A 20,878-nucleotide genomic window follows, 5' to 3' on the forward strand; every position below is an offset into this window, starting at 1 on the left:
CCTTCCACCTGCCTCTCTATCAACTCATTTTTCATACCATACTCTCTGATGTCCTTTCTACTTAATGTCTTTCAGTGCCTGCTCATAAAAAGAGAATAGAGTCCAAGTTCTCTAGCTCAGCATATAAGGCTCTCAGTCTACATTTTCACCATCTCTTGCCTCTTTCCAACCTACTCTGTACTTTAGTTAGGCCAAGCTCAGAGCTGTGTCCTACACATGCTACATCTTTCCATCCTCTCTCTTCCCATGCTTTGTCTCCACTAACAAACTCCTAGTTACCCTGTGAGACCAACTTCACTTTTTGGATCATCTTTCTGACCACCATTTATTGTTGAGAGTTAGTGACCTCTTCCTGTGTGTTACTCTTCCTGACATCTTAACTTTTCTACCTTTCTAACCACATTAACCTCACCTAGAGTTTCTCTGACCATAGTGGCTACCATTTTAATATATTTAATAGTTATCTGGCATTTAACAAATTCTGTTTTATCCGATCCTTCAAAAATCCATTTGAGGTTATTACAATTGTTACCTGTATTTTATACATGTGGAAACTGAGCCTAGGAGAACTGAACCTTGGTAATTAGGTAAGATTTAGGAATTGAACCCAAGCTTTAACACAAATGTTAAGAATTTCAAACAGACCAGGACATATTTTTACTTGGGGACACTTTTGTGTCCCTCCAATCGTACCAACTGACATGCTGGGTAAAATACCCTTAATTCTTGAATATGAAAATTGAGAGATGAACTGCAATATTCTTTTGATTACTCAAGTTAATAGAGGGAAGCAGTGAAGCAAATAATTGCAAACTGGGGAATCCACTGTAATATCCCAGTCCGCTTTCTGCAGTGCTCCAAAATGAGCTGTTTGGAAGAAGGCTTTGAGGATGCTGACGCAGAGAGGTGACAGGGCACTGTAACCCACAGAACTCTGTAACCGTCATAAGCTATAGTATAAATTATATCAATAGCTATGTGATTTGGGGCAAGAAATTTAACTTTTCTTGGTCTAGTTTCTTTTCATGCATAGAAAATCAGAAAAGGTATTTTCAAAGGTGCAGCTTTAAAAGTTCCTATATCTGACGAGAATGTGGAAAGCCCTTCTACTGCACTTATATAAGGCACTGGGAAATTTCACTGGTGCTATTAAACAGACAAGTGACAGGCCTTTGGGGGCTTACCCCAAGGTTCCTTGATTTTTGACAAACAGCCAGTGATTCTAACACTCTTATCTGTAGGCAAAAGGATACCAAGACATTGGCATGGCCCCGTGTTTCTCAAAAGAATGAAAGCCTTCTTAATCATATTTTATAATTTCATCTGTGTGACCTGGTGCAGATGCCTAATTAAAAGCTTGGTTAAAAAAAAATTACGTTTAATCAGCATGCATCCGACACTTACTCTCTGGCAGATGTGAATTAGGCTGACGATATATTTACATTTCTTTTGTGTTTGGCACTGAGTGGTAAGATATATTTAAATACTTGCATTTTACTTTGTTGGAAAGGAGGAAGAAAGAAATACATTCTAAGAGAATCTAAAGACACTGATTATTTGCTGATCTGGCAGAGATGAAACAACACTTCAGATTAAAACTATAAGTAAAAAAAAAACTATAAGTAAAGCCACAAAAAAAAGTACAAAAGACTGTTTTTGTTTCTCTTTTTCTTTGCAAAACTCCAAAGACCAGAGGCTTTCTAAATAGTTTCCTCACGTTAGGAATTCAGTATCATAAAATGTTCAGTGAATCTATTTTCCTAAAAGAATGCAATGACTTTTAAACAAAGATAAGAAAAAGAGACAAATACATTATCAGAGGGACTCTTATAAAATGAAAATAGGTTCCTGCATCTAAAGATACCTTTGGTCCACCAGAGACCTCCTGGTCCCAAGTAATATCAAATGACAAAAGCTCTACCAGAGATCTCCAACTCAATGCTAAGACCCAGCTCCACTCAATGACCAGCAAGCTACAGTGCTGGACACCCAAACAACTAGCAAGAAAGAAACAGAATTCCACCCATTAGCAGAGAGGCTGCCTAAAATCAGAAGAACGTCACAGACACTCCAAAACACACCACCGGATGTGGTCCTGCCCTCCAGAAAGACAAGATCCAGGCTCATCCACCAGAACACAGGCGCTAGTACCCACCACCAGGAGGCCTACAAACCCATTGAACCAACCTTACCCACTGGGGCAGACACCAAAAACAATGGGAACTATAAACCTGCAGCCTGAGAAAAGGAGACCCCAAACACAGTAAGTTAAGCAAAATGAGAAGACAGAGAAACAAACAACAGATGGAGGAGCAAGGTAAAAAGCCACCAGACGAAACAAATGAAGAGGAAATAGTCAGTCTACCTGAAAAAGAATTCAGAGTAATGATGGTAAAGATGATCCAAAATATTGGAAATAGAATGGAGAAAATACAAGAAACATTTAACACGGAACTAGAAGAACTAAAGAGCAAACAAACAACGATGAACAACACAATAAATAAAATTAAAACTTCTCTAGAAGGAATCAATAGCAGAATAACTGAGGCAGAAGAACGGAAAAGTGACATGGAAGATAATATAGCGGAAATAACTACCTCAGAGCAGAATAAAGAAAAAAGAATGAAAATAATTGAGAACAGTCTCACAGACCTCTGGATAACATTAAACACACCAACATTCAAATTATAGGGGTCCCAGAAGAAGAGAAAAAAAAGGGACTGAGAAAATATTTGAGGAGATTAGAGTTGAAAACTTCCCTAATATGGGAAAGGAAAGAGGCAATCACGGACAGGAAGCACAAAGAGTCCCATACAGGATAAATCCAAGGACAAACACACCAAGACACATATTAATCAAACTATCAAAAATTAAATACAAAGAAAAAATATTAAAAGCAGCAAGAGAAAAACAACAAATAACATACAAGGGAATGCCCATAAGGTTAACAGCTGATCTTTCAGCAGAAACTCTGCAAGCCAGAAAGGAGTGCCAGGACATTATTTAAAGTGATGAAGGGGAAAATCCTACAGCAAAGATTACTCTACTGAGCAAGGATCTCATTCAGATTCAACGGAGAAATTAAAACATTTACAGACAAGCAAAAGCTAAGAGAATTCAGCACCAAAAAACCAGCTTTAAAACAAATGCTAAAGGAACTTCTCTAGGCAGGAAACACAAGAGAAGGAAAAGACAGGCAATAACAAACCTCAAACAATTAAGAAAATGGTAATAGGAACCTACATGTTGATAATTACCTTAAATGTAAATGGATTAAATGCTCCCACAAAAAGACATAGACTGGCTGAATGGATACAAAAACAAGACCCATATATATATGCTGTCTACAAGAGACCCACTTCAGACCTAGGGACACATACAGACTGAAAGTGAGAGAATGGAAAAAGATACTCCACGCCAATGGAAATCAAAAGAAAGATGGACTAGCAATTCTCATATCAGACAAAAGAGACTTTAAAATAAAGACTATTACAAGAGACAAAGAAGGACACTACATAATGATCAAAGGATCAATCTAAGAGGAAGATATTACAATTGTAAATATTTATGCACCCAACAGAGAAGCACCTCAATACATAAGGCAAATGCTAACAGCCATAAAAGGGGAGATCGACAGTAACACAATCACAGTAGGGGACTTTAACATGCCACTTTCACCAGTGGACAGATCTTCCAAAATAAAAATAAATAATGAAAAACAAGTTTTAAATGATACATTAAACAAGAGGGACATAACTGATACTTATAGGACATTCCATCCAAACACAACAGAATACACTTTCTTCTCAAGTGCTCATGGAACATTCTCCAGGATAGATTATGTCTGGGGCCACAAATCAAGCCTTGGTAAATTTAAGAAAAATTGAAATCATATTAAGTATCTTTTCCAAGCACAAAGTTAGGAGACTAGATATCAATTACAGGAAAAAACTGTAAAAAATATAAACTCATGTAGTCTAAGCAACACGCTAATAAATAACCAAGCGATCACTGAAGAAAATGAAGAGGAAATCAAAAAATTCCTAGAAACAAATGACAATGAAAACACAACGACCCAAAATCTATGGGATGCAGCAAAAGCAGTTTTAAGAGCAAAGTTTATAGCAATACAATCCTACCTCAAGAAAAAAGAAATATCTCAAATAAACAACCTAAACTTACACCTAAAGCAATTAGAGAAAGAAAAACAAAGAAACCCCAATGTTATCAGAAGGAAAGAAATCATAAAGATCAGAGCAGAAATAAATGAAAAAGAAATGAAGGAAATGATAGCAAAGATCAATAAAACTAAAAGCTGGTTCTTTGAGAAGATAAACAAAAGTGATAAACCATTAGCCAGAATGATCAAGAAAAAAAGGGAGAAGACTCAAATCAACAGATTAGAAATGAAAAAGGAGAAGTAACAACTGACATTTTAGAAATACAGGGATTATGAGAGATTACTACAAGCAACTATATGCCAATAAAATGGATAACATGGAAGAAATGGAAAGCTTCTTAGAAAAGCACAACCTTCTGAGACTGAACCAGGAAGAGATAGAAAATATAAACAGACTAATCACAAGCACTGAAATTGAAACTGTGATTAAAAATCTTCCAATAAACAAAGCCCAGGACCAGATGGCTTCACTGGATAATTCTATCAAACACTTAGAGAAGAGCTAACACCTATAATTCTCAAACTCTTCCAAAACATAGCAGAGGGAGGAACACTCCCAAACTCATTCTATGAGGCCACCATCACCCTGATACCACAACCAGACAAAGATGTCACAAAGAAAGAAAACTACAGACCAAAATCACTGATGAACATAGATGCAAAATCCTCAACAAAATACTAGCAAACAGAATCCAACAGCACATTTAAAGGATCATACACCATGATCAAGTGGGGTTTAATCCAGGAATCAAGGAATCTTCCATAAATGCAAATCAATCAGTGTAATAAACCATATTCACAAATTGAAGGAGAAAAACCATATGATCATCTCAATAGATGCAAAAAAGCTTTTGACAAAATTCAACACCCATTTATGATAAAAACCCTCCAGAAAGTAGGCATAGAGGGAACTTACCTCAACATAATAAAGGTCATATATGAGAAACCCACAGCCAACATCATTTTCAATAGTGAAGAACTCAAACCATTTCCACTAGATCAGGAAGAAGACAAGGTTGCCCACTCTCACTACTACTATTCAACATAGTTTTGGAAGTTTTAGCCACAGCAATCAGAGAAGAAAAAGAAATAAAAGGAATACTAATTGGAAAAGAAGAAGTAAAGAAAAGAAGAAGTAAATGACATGATATTATACATAGAGAATCCTAAAGATGCTACCGGAAAACTACTAGAGCTAATCAATGCATTTGGTAAAGTAGCAGGATACAAAATTAATGCACAGAAATCTCTTGCATGCCTATACACTAATGATGAAAAATCTGAAAGAGAAATTAAGGGAACACTCCCATTTACCACTGCAAGAAAAAATACCTAGTAATAAACCTACCCAAGGAGACAAAAGACCTGTATGCAGAAAACTATAAGACACTGATGAAAGAAATTAAAGATGATACAAACAGATGGAGAGATATACCATGTTCTTGGATTGGAAGAATCAATATTGTGAAAATGACTATACTACCCAAACCAATCCACAGATTCGATGCAATCCCTATCAAACTACCAATGGCATTTTCCACAGAATTAGAACAAAAATTTCACAATCTGTATGGAAATACAAAAAAACCCCAATAGCCAAAGCAATCTTGAGAAAGAAAAACAGAGCTGGAGGAATCAGGATCGCTGACTTCAGATTATCCTACAAAGCTACAGTAATCAAGACAGTATGGTACTGGCACAAAAACAGAAATATAGATCAATGCAACAGGATAGAAAGCCCAGAGTTAAACCCACAGACATATTATTACCTTATATTTGATAATGGAGGCAAGAATATACAATGGAGAAAACACAGTCTCTTCAATAAGTGGTGTTGGAAAGAGTGGACAGCTACATGTAAAGAATGAGATTAGAACACTCGCTATCACCACAGACAAAAATAAACTCAAAATGGATTAAAGATCTAAATGTAAGGCCAGGCACTATAAAACTCTTCGAGGAACACATAGGCAGAACCCTCCATGACATAAATCACAGCAAAATCCTTTTTGACCCACCTCCTAGAGAAATGGAAATAAAAACAAAAATAAACAAATGGGACCTAATGCAACTTAAAAGCTTTTGCACAGTGAAGGAAACCATAAATAAATAAGACGAAGAGACAACACTCAAGAAAATATTTGCAAATGAAGCAACTGATATAGGATTTACCTCCAAAATTTACAAGCAGCTCATGCAACTCAATATCAAAAAAACAAACAACCCAATCCAAAAATGGGCAGAAGACCTAAATCAACATATCTCCAAAGAAGATATAGACTGCCAACAAACACATGAAAGGATCTCAACATCACTAATCATTAGAGAAATGCAAATCAAAACTACAGTGAAGTATCACCTCACACGGTTCAGAATGGCCATCATAAAAAAAATCTACAAACAATAAATGCTGGAGAGGGTGTGGAGAAAAGGGAACCCTCTTGCACTGTTGGTGGGAATGTAAATTGATACAGCCACTATGGAGAACAGTATGAAGGTTACTTAAAAAACTAAAAATAGAACTACCATATGACCCAGCAATCCCACTACTGGGCATATACCTTGAGAAAACCATAATTCAAAAAGACTCAAAGCAATTTTACTCCAACAAAGATATTAAAAAAAATTCTTAAGTTACAGAAATATTAGAATTAGAGAGTTTATAAGAATGTCAGACATAAAAAAAAATGAAACTAAAGGAATTGCATTTTTACATACCAGTAACAGAATACAGTCTAAAATAGTTACCATTTATAAATTAGGTAATTAATTAATTAAATAGTGCTTTATGTAAATCTAGCAGAGAAATGAAAATTTAAATGCAAGACATTAAAGTTTTTTTAAAATAAACAGAAAAAAAAAAAGAGTCATGTTACACAATGTTCATTGTAGCTCTATTTACAACAGCCAGGACATGGAAGCAACCTAAGTGTCCAGAGACAGATGAATGGATAAAGAAGACGTGGCACTTATATACAATGAAATATTACTCAGTCATAAAAAGAAACGAAATTCAGTTATTTGTAGTGAGATGGATGGATGTAGATACTGTCATACAGGGTGAAGTCAGTCAGAAAGAAAAAAACAAATACCATATGCTAACACATATATATAGAATCTTTAAAAAAAAATGGTTCTGAAGAACTTAGGGGCAGGACAGGAATAAAGATGCAGACGTAGAGAATGGACTTGAGGACACAGGGAGGGGGAAGGGTAAGCTGGGACGAAGTGAGAGAGTGGCATGGACATATATACACTACCAAATGTAAAATAGATAGCTAGTGGGAAGCAGCCGCATAGCACAGGGAGATCAGCTCAGTGCTTTGTGACCACCTAGAGGGGAGGGATAGGTAGGTTAGGAGGGAGATGCAAGAGGGATGGGATATGGGGATATATGTATAGCTGATTCACTTTGTTATAAAGCAGAAATGAATACACCATTGTCAAGCAATTATACTCCAATAAAGATGTTAAAAAAAAAATTAAAGAGATCTTATGACTCCACTAGAAGAAAATAAAAACAATTAAAAATATCTTAAAACCCTGGCAGGACATGAAAGTTTATGAGAGCAAGACAAGAATGTATTCTAGAGTTTTCCTCTGTGTATGGACACACATGTGGGCAGATGCATCACAGAAATCTGCTCAACCACATACAACTCCACATGAAAACCTGAGCTACAAAAGTACCTTAAGGGAAAGACTCATCATTTTACATGGACCGTAAGTAATGTGCACGTTTATTTTTAAAAAGCATTACCTGTATTCCTGAAGAAGAATGATTCTATTTATTTATTTATTTATTTATTTATTTATTTATTTTGGCTGTGTCGGGTCTCAGCTGTGGCACATGGGATCTTTCGTTGAGGTGTGTGGGCCCTTCGTTGCGTGCACGGGTTTCTCTCTAGTTGTGGCACACAGGCTTAGTTGCCCTGTGGCATGTGGGATCTTGGTTCCCCAGCCAGGGATTGAACCCATGTCCCCTGCATTGGAAGGCGGATTCTTAACCACAGGACCACCAGGGAAGTCCCAAGAATGATCCTTCTTTGCATAAATGACTCTTCGGGGCCAATGTGGCATGACCCAGTGCCATCTTCTGAAGTAACTCCAACAGTGTATGCAATGGGCCATAAAACCTCCTCTGAAATGATGGGGGACAGCTGGCTGGGGTGGAGCCGGAAACTGATCATGGATATGCTTTCCAAAAGTTTATTCTACTCTACCTGAAACTGTCAGTTGCCAGTCATCCTGACTGAGCAAGAAAAATGAATAACAAGGAGAGAGAGAACGAGAGAGATGAAAAGGCCTGGAACATCCACTTCATTTCAGACAGCAGCCTCCTGCCAAATGTGTGAAAGTGTGTGTAACTCTGTGTGTGTGTTTGCTACCTGATCGACAATCTACATGCACTTTTAAGACAGGTAGAAGCAGTGTTTTTGGTCAGAGGAAAGAAGAATTTAGTTGTTTTTTTTTTTTTGCGGTATGCGGGCCTCTCACTGTTGCGGCCTCTCCCGTTGCCGAGCACAGGCTCCGGACGCGCAGGCTCAGCGGCCATGGCTCAAGGGCCCAGCCGCTCCGCGGCACATGGGATCCTCCCGGAACGGGGCACGAAACCGTGTCCCCTGCATCGGCAGGCGGACTCTCAACCACTGCGCCACCAGGGAAGCCCTAGCTTTTGATAATGTGAAATCGATATATAAAAGGGCGGGAAAAACCCTCTCTTTTTCAAGGCTCCAGATAACATTCTGTGAAGCTGTTTCCTTGAATTGTTTTTGAAAAATATCTACTATTTGCTTCAATGTGAGCTGGGTGCTGGTCTTGAGTATCCAGACTAGGGATGGGGGGATGTCTATTGTTGGGGCTCGTTGGCGAAGGAAGCTCTCAACCCGGGATGGCTGTCACCCTATGTGGTATTTCTGGAAAGTGTTCTGGCTAGTGCTTCTACTGCAAGCCAAACAACAATCCTTAACTGGTAGTATAACATATCAGGTTATGTTGATCTACTCCTTCACCCCCTTTGTGTGAAAAATTACAGAGCCCCTGCTGCCTTGCTGAAATGAACATTGCCAGGATATTTCTTCCATATGGATTTCTGAACTGGTGCAGCCTTAAGTCGCTGAGTTTCATCAAATGGCTGGCAGAAAAAACAAATGTGCTGTGCTAAAAATGTGTCTGTTCACAGATGTAGACAATGGACTTGAGGACACGGGGAGGGGGAAGGGTAAGCTGGGATGAAGTGAGAGAGTGGCATGGACATATATACTACCAAATGTAAAACAGATAGCTAGTGGGATGTAGCTGCATAGCACAGGGAGCTCAGCTCAGTGCTCTGTGACCACCTAGAGGTGTGGGATAGGGAGGGTGGGAGGGAGATGCAAGAGGGAGCAGATATGGGGATATGTGTATATGTATAGCTGGTTCACTTTGTTGTACGGCAGAAACTAACACACTATTGTATAGCAATTATACGCCAATAAAGATGTTTAAAAAAAATGTGTCTGAGTATTGCATACACACTGGTCTAAGGTTTGATGAGAGAGCCCTTCTAACTTGTTAAGAGGGAAACAGGCTTGGCAGATGTGAATCTTCACTGACAGACTTTGATCATTCAAACTTGGCCACTTTTATTTCCAACTACAGTTTCTGAAAGAGCAATATTTTATACAAGTATCAAGAAATCAGTCTGCTCATTGGGCCAAATACACCAAATACTGCCAATTAAAAATCCCACAAAACACATGGCAATGGGAAAGAAAAAATTTTGTCTTGGCTGCACTGAAATTTTGGAAACTAGAGAAAGATAGTTATTATGTCTTTGATTTATGCGCAGATAAAGGGAGATCATATGACACCTTATAATATCAGACACCAAGAACTTCCTCCTCAGGGCACATACTTTGCCACTACCCTCTCCATGCTTAACACTGTACATTGATGCTTTTGGGGATGAATAATGTTACTAGTCTAGGAGCTTCAGGAAGATAAGCAGCAATTTCCCTGCACACAATGGGAGATTATTCTATTCTCAGATACAAAAGAAAAATGGCACAGAGAAAACAATCGTATCTCCTGCTGTTCCCAATGTTACAATTATTATACCATACTGAAGTCGACTGCAATATGTTACCAGAGAATCATCATCAAAGATTTTAAATTGTCTTCTCCTCCACTACCACTAGAGAATATATATCTACATAAAAATACATGCAAATAGATCCATATGTTTATATGTTAATTTGCTCGTTTACGGGTTACAATACATTTTGCATTCCAATCAAATACAGGTAATGACAGAGTCAGAAACGATGAAAATTCCTTGCTTTTTAAAAGTAAATCTAGGCGCAGCTGCCCTCACGTACTGGCCCGCACACGCGCGTGCGGCCTGCACGGCCCGCCCAGCTCGTGGCTGCGTGAGAGCAGGCCATGTGGCTGACAGGGTCTTGGTGCTCCGGCCAGGTGTCAGGCCTATGCCTCTGAGGTGGGAGAACCGAGTTCAGGACATTGGTCCAACAGAGACCTCCCAGCTCCATGTAATATCAAACGGCGAAAGCTCTCCCAGAGATCTCCATCTCAACACTAAGACCTAGCTCCACTCAAAGACCAGCAAGCTACAGTGCTGGACATCCTATGCCAAACAACTAGCAAGACAGGAACACAACCTCACCCATTAGCAGAGAGCCTGCCTAAAATCATAATAAAGTCACGGACACCTCAAAACACACCACCGGATGCAGTCTTGCTCACCAGAAAGACAAGAGGCAGACTCATCCACCAGAACACAGGCACTACTCCCCTCGACCATGAAGCATACACAACACACTAAACCAACCTTAGCCACTGGGGGCAGACACCAAAAACAACGAGAACTATAAACCTGCAGCCTGAGAAAGGGAGACCCCAAACACAGTAAGTTAAGCAAAATGAGAAGACAGAGAAACACACAACAGATGAAGCAGCAAGGTAAAAACCCACCAGATGAAACAAATGAAGAGGAAATAGTCAGTCTACCTGAAAAAGAATTCAGGGTAATGATAGTAAAGATGATCCAAAATCTTGGAAATAGAATGGAGAAAATACAAGAAACATTTAACAAGGACCTAGAAGAACTAAAAGAGCAAATGAACAGTGATGAACAACACAATAAATGAAATTTAAAATTCACTAAAAGGAATCAAGAGCAGAATAACTGTGGCAGAAGAACGGATAAGTGACCTGGAAGATAAAATAGTAGAAATAACTACCTCAGAGCAGAATAAAGCAAAAAGAATGAAAAGATTGAGGACGGTCTTAGAACTCTCTGGGACAACGTTAAACACACCAACATTCGAATTATAGGGGTCCCAGAAGAAGAAGAGAAAAAGAAAGGGGCTGAGAAAATATTTGAAGAGATTATAGTTGAAAACTTCCCTAATATGGGAAAGGAAATAGTCAATCAAGTCCAGGAAGTGCAGAGAGTCCCATACAGGATAAATCCAAGGACAAACACACCAAGACACATATTAATCAAACTATCAAAAATTAAATACAAAGAAAAAATATTAAAAGCAGCAAGAGAAAAACAACAAATAACATACAAGGGAATGCCCATAAGGTTAACAGTTGATCTTTCAGCAGAAACTCTGTAAGCCAGAAGGGAGTGGCAAGACATATTTAAAGTGATGAAACGGAAAAACCTACAACCAAGATTACTCTACCCAGCAAGGATCTCATTCAGATTCAACGGAGAAATTAAAACCTTTACAGACAAGCAAAAGCTAAGAGAATTCAGCACCACCAAACCAGCTTTAAAACAAATGCTAAAGGAACTTCTCTAGGCAGGAAACACAAGAGAAGGAAAAGACATACAATAACAAACCCAAAACAATTAAGAAAATGGTAATAGGGAGATACATGTTGATAATTATCTTAAATGTAAATGGATTAAATGCTCCCACGAAAAGACACAGACTGGCTGAATGGATACAAAAACAAGACCCATATATATGATGTCTACAAGAGACCCTCTTCAGACCTAGGAACACATACAGACTGAAAGTGAGAGGATGGAAAAAGATATTCTACACAAATAGAAATCAAAAGAGAGCTGGAGTAGCAATTCTCATATCAGACAAAATAGACTTTCAAATAAAGACTATTACAAGAGACAAAGAAGGACACTACATAATGATCAAAGGATCAATCCAAGAAGAAGATATAACAATTGTAAATATATATGCACCCAACATAGGGGCACCTCAATACATAAGGGAAATGCTAACAGCCATAAAAGGGGAAATCAGCAGTAACACAATCATAGTAGGGGACTTTAACATGTCACTTTCACCAACGGACAGATCATCCAAAATGAAAATAAATAAGGAAACACAAGCTTTAAATTATACATTAAACAAGATGGACTTAATTGATATTTATAGTACATTCCATCCAAACACAACAGAATACACTTTCTTCTCAAGTGTTCATGGAACATTCTCCAAGATAGATCATATCGTGGGTCACAAATTAAGCCTTAGTAAATTTTAGAAAAGTGAAACCATATCAAGTATCTTTTCTGACCACAATGCTATGAGACTAGATATCAATTACAGCAAAAAATCTGTAAAAAATACAAACACATGGAGGCTAAATTATATGCTACTAAATAACCAAGAAAACACTGAGGAAATCAAAGAGGAAATCAAAAAATACCTAGAAACAAATAACATTGAAAACATGATATCTCAAAACCTATGGGATGCAGCAAAAGCAGTTCTAACAGCGAAGATTATAGCAATACAATCCTACCTCAAGAAACAAGAAACATCTCAAATAAACAACCTAACCTTACACCTAAAGCAATTAGAGAAAGAAGAACAAAATAACCCCAAAGTTAGTAGAAGCAAAGAAATCATAAAGATTAAAGCAGAAATAAATGAAAAAGAAATGAAGGAAACGATAGCGAAGATCAATAAAACTAGAAGCTGGTTCTTTGAGAAGCTAAACAAAATTGATAAACCATTAGCCAGACTCATCAAGAAAAAATAGAGAAGACTCAAATCAATCGAATTAGAAATGAAAAAGGAGCAGTAACAACTGACACTGGAGAAATACAAAGGATTATGAGTGATTACCACGAGCAGCTCTATGCCAATAAATTAGACACCCTGGAAGAAATGGACAAATTCTTAGAAAAGCACAACCTTCCGAGACTCAACCAGGAAGAAACAGAAAATATAAACAGACCAATCACAAGCACTGAAATTGAGACTGTGATTAAAAATCTTCCAACAAAAGCCCAGGCCCAGATGGCTTCACAGGCAAATTCTATCAAACATTTAGAGAAGAGCTAACACCCATCCTTCTCAAACTCTTCTAAAATATAGCAGAGGTAGGAACACTCCCAAACTCATTCTACGAGGCCACCATCACCCTGATACCAAAACCAGACAAAGATGTCACAAAAACAGAAAACTACAGGCCAATATCACTGATGAGCATAGATACAAAAATGTTAACAAAATCCTAGCAAACAGAATCCAGCAGCACATTAAAAGGATCATTCACCATGATCAAGTGGGGTGTATCCCAGGAATCAAGGATTCTACAATATACACAAGTCAATCAATGTGTTAAACAATATTAACAAATTGAAGGAGAAAAAAACCATATGATCATCTCAATAGATGCAGAAAAAGCTTTCGACAAAATTCAAGACCGATTTATGATAAAAACCTGCAGAAAGTAGGCATAGAGGGAACTTACCACAATATAATAAAGGCCATATATGACAAACTCACAGTCAACATCGTTGTCAATGGTGAAAACCTGAAACCATTTCCACTAGATCAGGAAGAAGACAAGGTTGTGCACTCTCACCACTACTATTCAACATAGCTTTGGAAGTTTTAGCCACAGCCATCAGAGAAGAAAAAGAAATAAAAGGAATCCGAATCGGAAAAGAAGAAGTAAAGCTGTCACTGTTTGCAGATGACATGATACTATACATAGAGAATCCTAAAGATGCTACCAGAAAACTACTAGAGCTAATCAATGAATATGGTAAAGTAGCAGGATACAAAATTAATGCACAGAAATCTCTTGCATTCCTATATACTAATGAAGAAAAATCTGAAAGAGAAATTAAGGGAACACTCCCATTTACCACTGCAAGAAAAAGAATAAAATACCTAGGAATAAACCTGCCCAAGGAGACAAAAGACCTGTATGCAGAAAACTATAAGACACTGATGAAAGAAATTAAATATGATACAAACAGATGGAGAGATATACCATGTTCTTGGATTGGAAGAATCAACATTGTGAAAATGACTGTACTACCCAAACCAATCTACAGGTTCAATGCAATCTGTATCAAACTACCAATGGCATTTTCACAGAACTGGAGGAAAAAAATTCACAATTTGTATGGAATCACAAAAGACCCTAAATAGCCAAAGCAATCTTGATAAAGAAAAACGGAGGTGGAGGAATTAGGCTCCTAGACTTCAGACTATACTACAAAGCTACAGTAATCAAGGCAGCATGGTACTGGCACAAACACAGAAATATAGATCAATGGAACAGGATAGGAAGCCCATAGATAAACCCATGCATATATGGTCACCTTATTTTTGGTAAAGGAGGGAAGAATATAAAATGGAGAAAAGACAGCCTCTTCAATAATTGGCGCTGGGAAAACTGGACAGCTACATGTAAAAGAATGAAATTAGAACACTCCCTAACACCATACACAAAAATAAACTCAAAATGGATTAAAGACCTAAATGTAAGGCCAGACACTATAAAACTCATAGAGGAACACATAGGCAGAACACTCTATGACATAAATCATAGCAAGATCCTAGACCCACCTCCTAGAGAAATGGAAATAAAACCAAAAATAAACAAATTGGACCTAATGAAACTTAAAAGTTTTTGCACAGCAAAGGAAAGCATAAACAAGACGAAAAGACAACTCTCAGAATGGGAGAAAATATTTGCAAATCAAGCAACTGGCAGAGGATTAATCTCCAAAAGCAGCTCATGCAGCTCAATATCAAAAAAACACAAACAACCCAATTCAAAAATGGGCAGAAGACCTAAATAGACATTTCTCCAAAGAAGATATACGGAGTGCCAACAAACACATGGAAGGATGCTCAACATGACTAATGATTAGGGAAATGTAAATCAAAACTACAATGACGGCTTCCCTGGTGGCACAATGGTTAATAACCTGCCTGCTAATGCAGGGGACACGGGTTCGAGCCCTGGTCTGGGAGGATCCCACATGCCGCGGAGCAACTAGGCCCGTGAGCCACAACTACTGAGCCTGCGCATCTGGAGCCTGTGCTCCGCAACGAGAGAGGCCGCAATAGTGAGAGGCCCGCGCACCACGATGAAGAGTCGACCCCGCTTGCCACAACTGTAGAAAGCCCTCACACAGAAACGAAGACCCAACACAGCAAAAATAAATTAATTAATTAATAAACTCCTACCCCCAACATCTTCTTTAAAAAGAAGAAAACAAACAAAAAAAACTACCATGAGATATCACCTCACACCTATCAGAATGGTCATCATCAAAAAATCTACAAACAATAAATGCTGGAGAGGGTGTGGAGAAAAGGGAACATTCTTGCACTGTTGGTGGGAATGTAAATTCATACAGCCACTATGGAGAACAGTATGGAGGTTCCTCAAAAACCTAAAAACAGAACGACCATATGACCCAGCAATCCCACTATTGGGCATATACCCTGAGAAAAACATAATTCAAAAAGAGTCATGTACCACAATGTTCATTGCAGCTCTATTTACAATAGCCAGGACATGGAAGCAACCTAAGTGTCCATCAACAGATGAATGGATAAAGAAGATATGGCACATATATACAATGGAATATTACTCAGCCATAAAATGAAACGAAACTGAGTTATCTGTAGTGAGATGGATGGAGCTAGAGACTGTCATACAGAGTGAAGTAAGTCAGAAAGAGAAAAATAAATACTGTATGCTAACACATATATATGGAATCTAAAAAAAAAAATGTTCTGAAGAACCTAGGGGCAGGACAAGAATAAAGACGCAGATGTAGAGAATGGAGTTGAGGACACGGAGAGGGAGAAGGGGAAGCTGGGATGAAGTGAGAGAGTGGCATGTACTTATATATATAATACCAAATGTAAAATAGATAGCTAGTGGGAAGCAGCCGCATAGCACAGGGAGATCAGCTGGGTGCTTTGTGACCACCTAGAGGGGTGGGATAGGGAGAGTGGGAGGGAGACGCAAGAGGGAGGGGATATGGGTATATATGTATATGTATAGCTGATTCACTTTGTTATAAAGCAGAAGCTAACACACTATTGTAAAGCAATTATACTCTAATAAAGATGTTAAAAAATAAGTAAATCGAGTAAGAATTTTATAATTATAGTATTAGCACTTTATTTTTTTCAAGTTCCTGCAGATCACAGTAAAATGTAAGAATCATATCGATATAGTTCCAGGTTAATCAACTGAAAGTTTTTCATAGTCTCTTGATTTTTTCTGGTTTAGATAATGCAAAACAGTCTATTAAATCTTTTCTACTGAATAAAAACACTGTTGGATGTCACAGGTCGAGGACCAAACTGGCTAATAACAATAGCTATTATTTATGTGCTACGAATGGTAAAACTGTATGCCAAGAACTCTACCAAGCACTTCAGAGATTTAATCTCTTTAATCCTTGAAAGAACCTGATGGAGAATATACTGTCCCATTTTATAGAAGTGATCATGGCTTAGAGAAGCCAAGTCTCACATTTGCAAAGTGGCAGAGCTGCCTTATCTCTAGTGTGTTTGGGGTTACTTTTAGGATTGTCTTCTAACTACATGGATGTTTCGTTATATAAGTTTATGAAATTCCGTGATTCATTTCATCTATTTACTTGGCACTTCTTAAGACACAGAGTACAGTTAATCATTTGAAATTCTGTTTACCCTCACTTCACTTTTTTTTTTTTTTTTTTTTTTTTGGGGGAAGGTGGGCCCCACCTTTACCGTGGCTCACGGGTCCAGCTGCTCTGCGGCATGTGGGATCTTCCCGGACCGGAGCACGAACCCATGTCCCCTACATTGGCAGGCGGACTCTCAACCACTGAGCCACCAGGGAAGCCCTCACTTCACGTTTTTGACCAAATATTGGATATTGGCATAATGGAAACATACACGATATTTTATCATGATGTAAGCCTTGTTTTTACTCACAAATCACCCAGTGACAGAATTACCTATATTTAAGTAGGCTCGTCAGCTTACCTAAGTGTTAAAGGGAGCAAATAAAAACAAAGACAAAATGATAAGCTACCAAAGAAGATCACTGGGGATGCAACTTTGAGGTCATAAACATCTAATAAGTCCAAGAAAGAAAAGAATAAAAATTATTTTAAGGTATTTTATAAGATGCTTACGCTTTGAAAGTTTGGTTTGCATGAATTCTAGAAGGCAGAAGAACTACTAGCAAGAGGATTGTGGATCCCATTTAACTGAAATCAGGGTGGATAATTTTAATGGACCCAAATATGGAAGGCCAATTAGCTCATTAGCTAATTGTAAAGGAATCAGTTTCCTTAGAATGTCTAGAACATTTGAAACAGCTACGTAGTATCTTTTTTTTGGTATGCTCTATTTCCAATGTTAGTTACACAGACACGCTAACTTTTCTACGTAAACAATAATCAATCACGCTAACTTTTCTACGTAAACAATAATCAATGATGTGATTGTTACCCATTCCATTATGAATTCTACTCATGAAACTGGAACAGAGACAGCATAATGTCGCACGTCACATCCCTAATTATTGGCCTGTGGAAGCAAGAGATCTAAGGATTTAGCCAATGAATAATATAAAAATATAGTCATCAGATCATAAATATTTATTACTACATCAAAAGTTTGCTAGCCAATTTTTCAATAATTCCTTCAGCATAAAATACTTGAGTCAGTATATTGGAAAAAAATTAATTAAAATTCAGACTTAGTTCTGAAAGGATAGGAAATTGAAACTATATCAAATATTTTATGCCATGAAATGTCTTTATCTAATTTTTGTCTTAGTTCCATTCTCTTTCCCTATAGGTTTGATTGCAGGTTCTTAAATTTATTCACCTACTAAACATGCAATTATCATTTTAAATATGACAATTATCATTTTAAGTATGACCTGTTTTGTGAAGAAAGGATTAGAGCTAAGAGGCAGACTTTTGTGTTTTTTGCAAAGACAAAGGGAATACTGAAATAAACTTCAGTATCTATTTCACTTAATTTAAATATTTTTCTTTGTTAAGCCAAATTTTTCTCATGAACTTTTCTTTTTTTAAATCAGAAAAAACACACTAATACTTACTAATCTTGATAGTAACTTTCCTGTGATTGACTGAATCAATACATGCAAAAGATAACTATAGTTATGATCTATCTTGTATAGCCTATGTATACAAAATATACAATAATGTCTTTATTTTCAATATCAAGAAACATGTTAACCTCGTAATATGTGAAAATGATCATCTTATTGGTGTGGGTGAAGATTTACTGTAGGAGAGAAGATAAATATTGATTTATTCTTGGTAAATTCTAGTGAAAGGGGGAGGGGCACTTGCAGACACAGAGGTAAGGGGCTAGAGATACTAAGTTTGGAGTAATTACTATAGAGGCCTAGGTCCTAAGCTTTCACTCTCAGATTCTTTTCTTATTTCTCTATGGATTTTCTATTTAAAATGATTTTTCAACCTCAAGTTTTTATTAAGGAGTAATTAATTAGTTCTATTTTCACCAATTTAACTACTTAGAGTTTTTAATCAGCATGAATCAGCCAGTGTAACCCACATTAGGTTGATGTATTTTGACGCACCATACAATAATTCTGTTGTTTTAATATCCATTTATTAGATATTTATGGGGTCCCTATCATGTGCTCTGGAAAGGGCTCAGAAGATACAAAGATGAGTAAGACATAGTCCCTAACCTTAAAATATTATGAACTATATCTCAAACGAGCAAAGAAAACTAGCATATATTTATCATGGATAAGTACATGATTCCTTCTCAGTATTTCACTGAAATATTAAAAATAACCGGTGCTCTTAAAAACACAATACAAAACAACATAAAAAACAGAAAATGTTTACCCCTTTTCTTTGGAGTAATGCAGAAGATAGCTATCCTTATTTCTCATTTACCTAGTTGGTACCCAGTACAGTAATGGCACAGAGTAAGAGCTCAAGAATATTTGTTGAATGCAAAAATTAGTAGCCAGGCAACATTTTAAGAAAGCATGAGCTAGCCAAAGAAGAGCTGTCCAAAGGTGCAAAACGTTTTGGGAAACGCGTGTTAGCTAGGGAGGGGTACTCCCAGGGAAGAGAAGCCAGTGAAGGAGAGAAGGAGAGTGGGAAGTGGCCATTGATTTCACCAAGTGGGCGAACCCTAAAGACATTTCCAAGTTTCGTTTCAGTAGGCTACTGAGGGTAGAAATAATAGTATAGGAAATTGGAGAGAGAGGGAGTGCTGAGAAAATGGATGCAGTGGTTGCCTACCTACTACTAAGAAGTCTGGTAGGGAAAGGCAGGAAATACATAGAAAAGTAACTAAAAGGAGAAAGCATCTGGCAGAGAAAAGAGGAGGAAAAAGTGGGAAAGAGAAACTTAAGATATTAGATAAAGATCAGAGGATGTGAATTTGAAAGTTCAGGTAGAATGTTAGCTTCAGAATGAAGAAAGAATATCCTCTTTTTTCCTGACTCTAGAGGGGAAAAAAAGTAGAGTGCAAGCAATAATAAAATTTTACCTTCACCTTTATTTATGAGGAAACTTGATTCATTATCTCAGCAAAGTAGGATGAGAGATGGTTATCTTGGGGAGCAGGGCAGTGATGGGAAATTATAGCCTCCCCCCCGAAAATCTTGCATTTAAAGATTTCTCAGGGGCTTCCCCGGTGGCGCAGTGGTTGAGAGTCCTCCTGCCGATGCAGGGGACACGAGTTCGTGCCCCGGTCCGGGAAGATCCCACGTGCCGCGGAGCGGCTGGGCCCATGAGCCATGACCGCTAAGCCTGTGCGTCCGGAGCCTGTGCTCCGCAACGGGAGAGGTCACAACAGTGAGAGGCCCGCTTACCGCAAAAAAAAAAATAAATAAAATAAACACTTCTCAGTTTTCCATGCTGTCATCACACAGCATGCCGTTAATTAGCTGGTGGTTTCATGGCACTGCTGTTCCTCAAGGCCAGGTTTGGGACTAGCAGAGAAACGATGTCTAGTGCACTGAGGTTGTCTGCCCCACTAATTCAGACAAGCAAAGCTTGTCATTCAAATATTTCAATTGTCCAAACTCCTCATCTTGGGTTTTGTATATCTGGATCTACATGATTTTTATAAACTCTCTTAAGGAATACAAACTAAAGAAGAGATTACTACTCAAATTACTACACAGATGTGGAAGATTTTTTTCTTTTCATAAGGAGATTATGATAGCTTTGTTTCAACTTGGCTAGGCTATCGTACTCAGTTATTCAGTTAAACACTAATCTTGGCATTGATTTTGTAGATGTGGTTAACATCTATAATCAGCTGACTTTAAGTAAAGGAGATAATCCTTGATAATTTGGGTGGATATCATCCAATCAACTGAAAAGCTTTACGAGCAAAACTGAGGTTTCCCTGAGGGAAAAAACATTCTGTC

General features: G+C 37.7%; 1 protein-coding gene across 2 annotated transcripts in view; it reads right to left on the reverse strand.

Annotated features, from left to right (window-relative positions):
• The window catches only part of MAGI2 (membrane associated guanylate kinase, WW and PDZ domain containing 2), a 1,308,856-nt gene that overhangs the window by 234,887 nt on the left and 1,053,091 nt on the right, over positions 1–20,878 (reverse strand). The window lies entirely within an intron of this gene.

This window comes from Neophocaena asiaeorientalis, unplaced genomic scaffold (genome assembly GCF_003031525.2).
Source record: "Neophocaena asiaeorientalis asiaeorientalis breed wild unplaced genomic scaffold, Neophocaena_asiaeorientalis_V1.1 scaffold170, whole genome shotgun sequence".
NCBI lineage: Eukaryota > Metazoa > Chordata > Mammalia > Artiodactyla > Phocoenidae > Neophocaena > Neophocaena asiaeorientalis.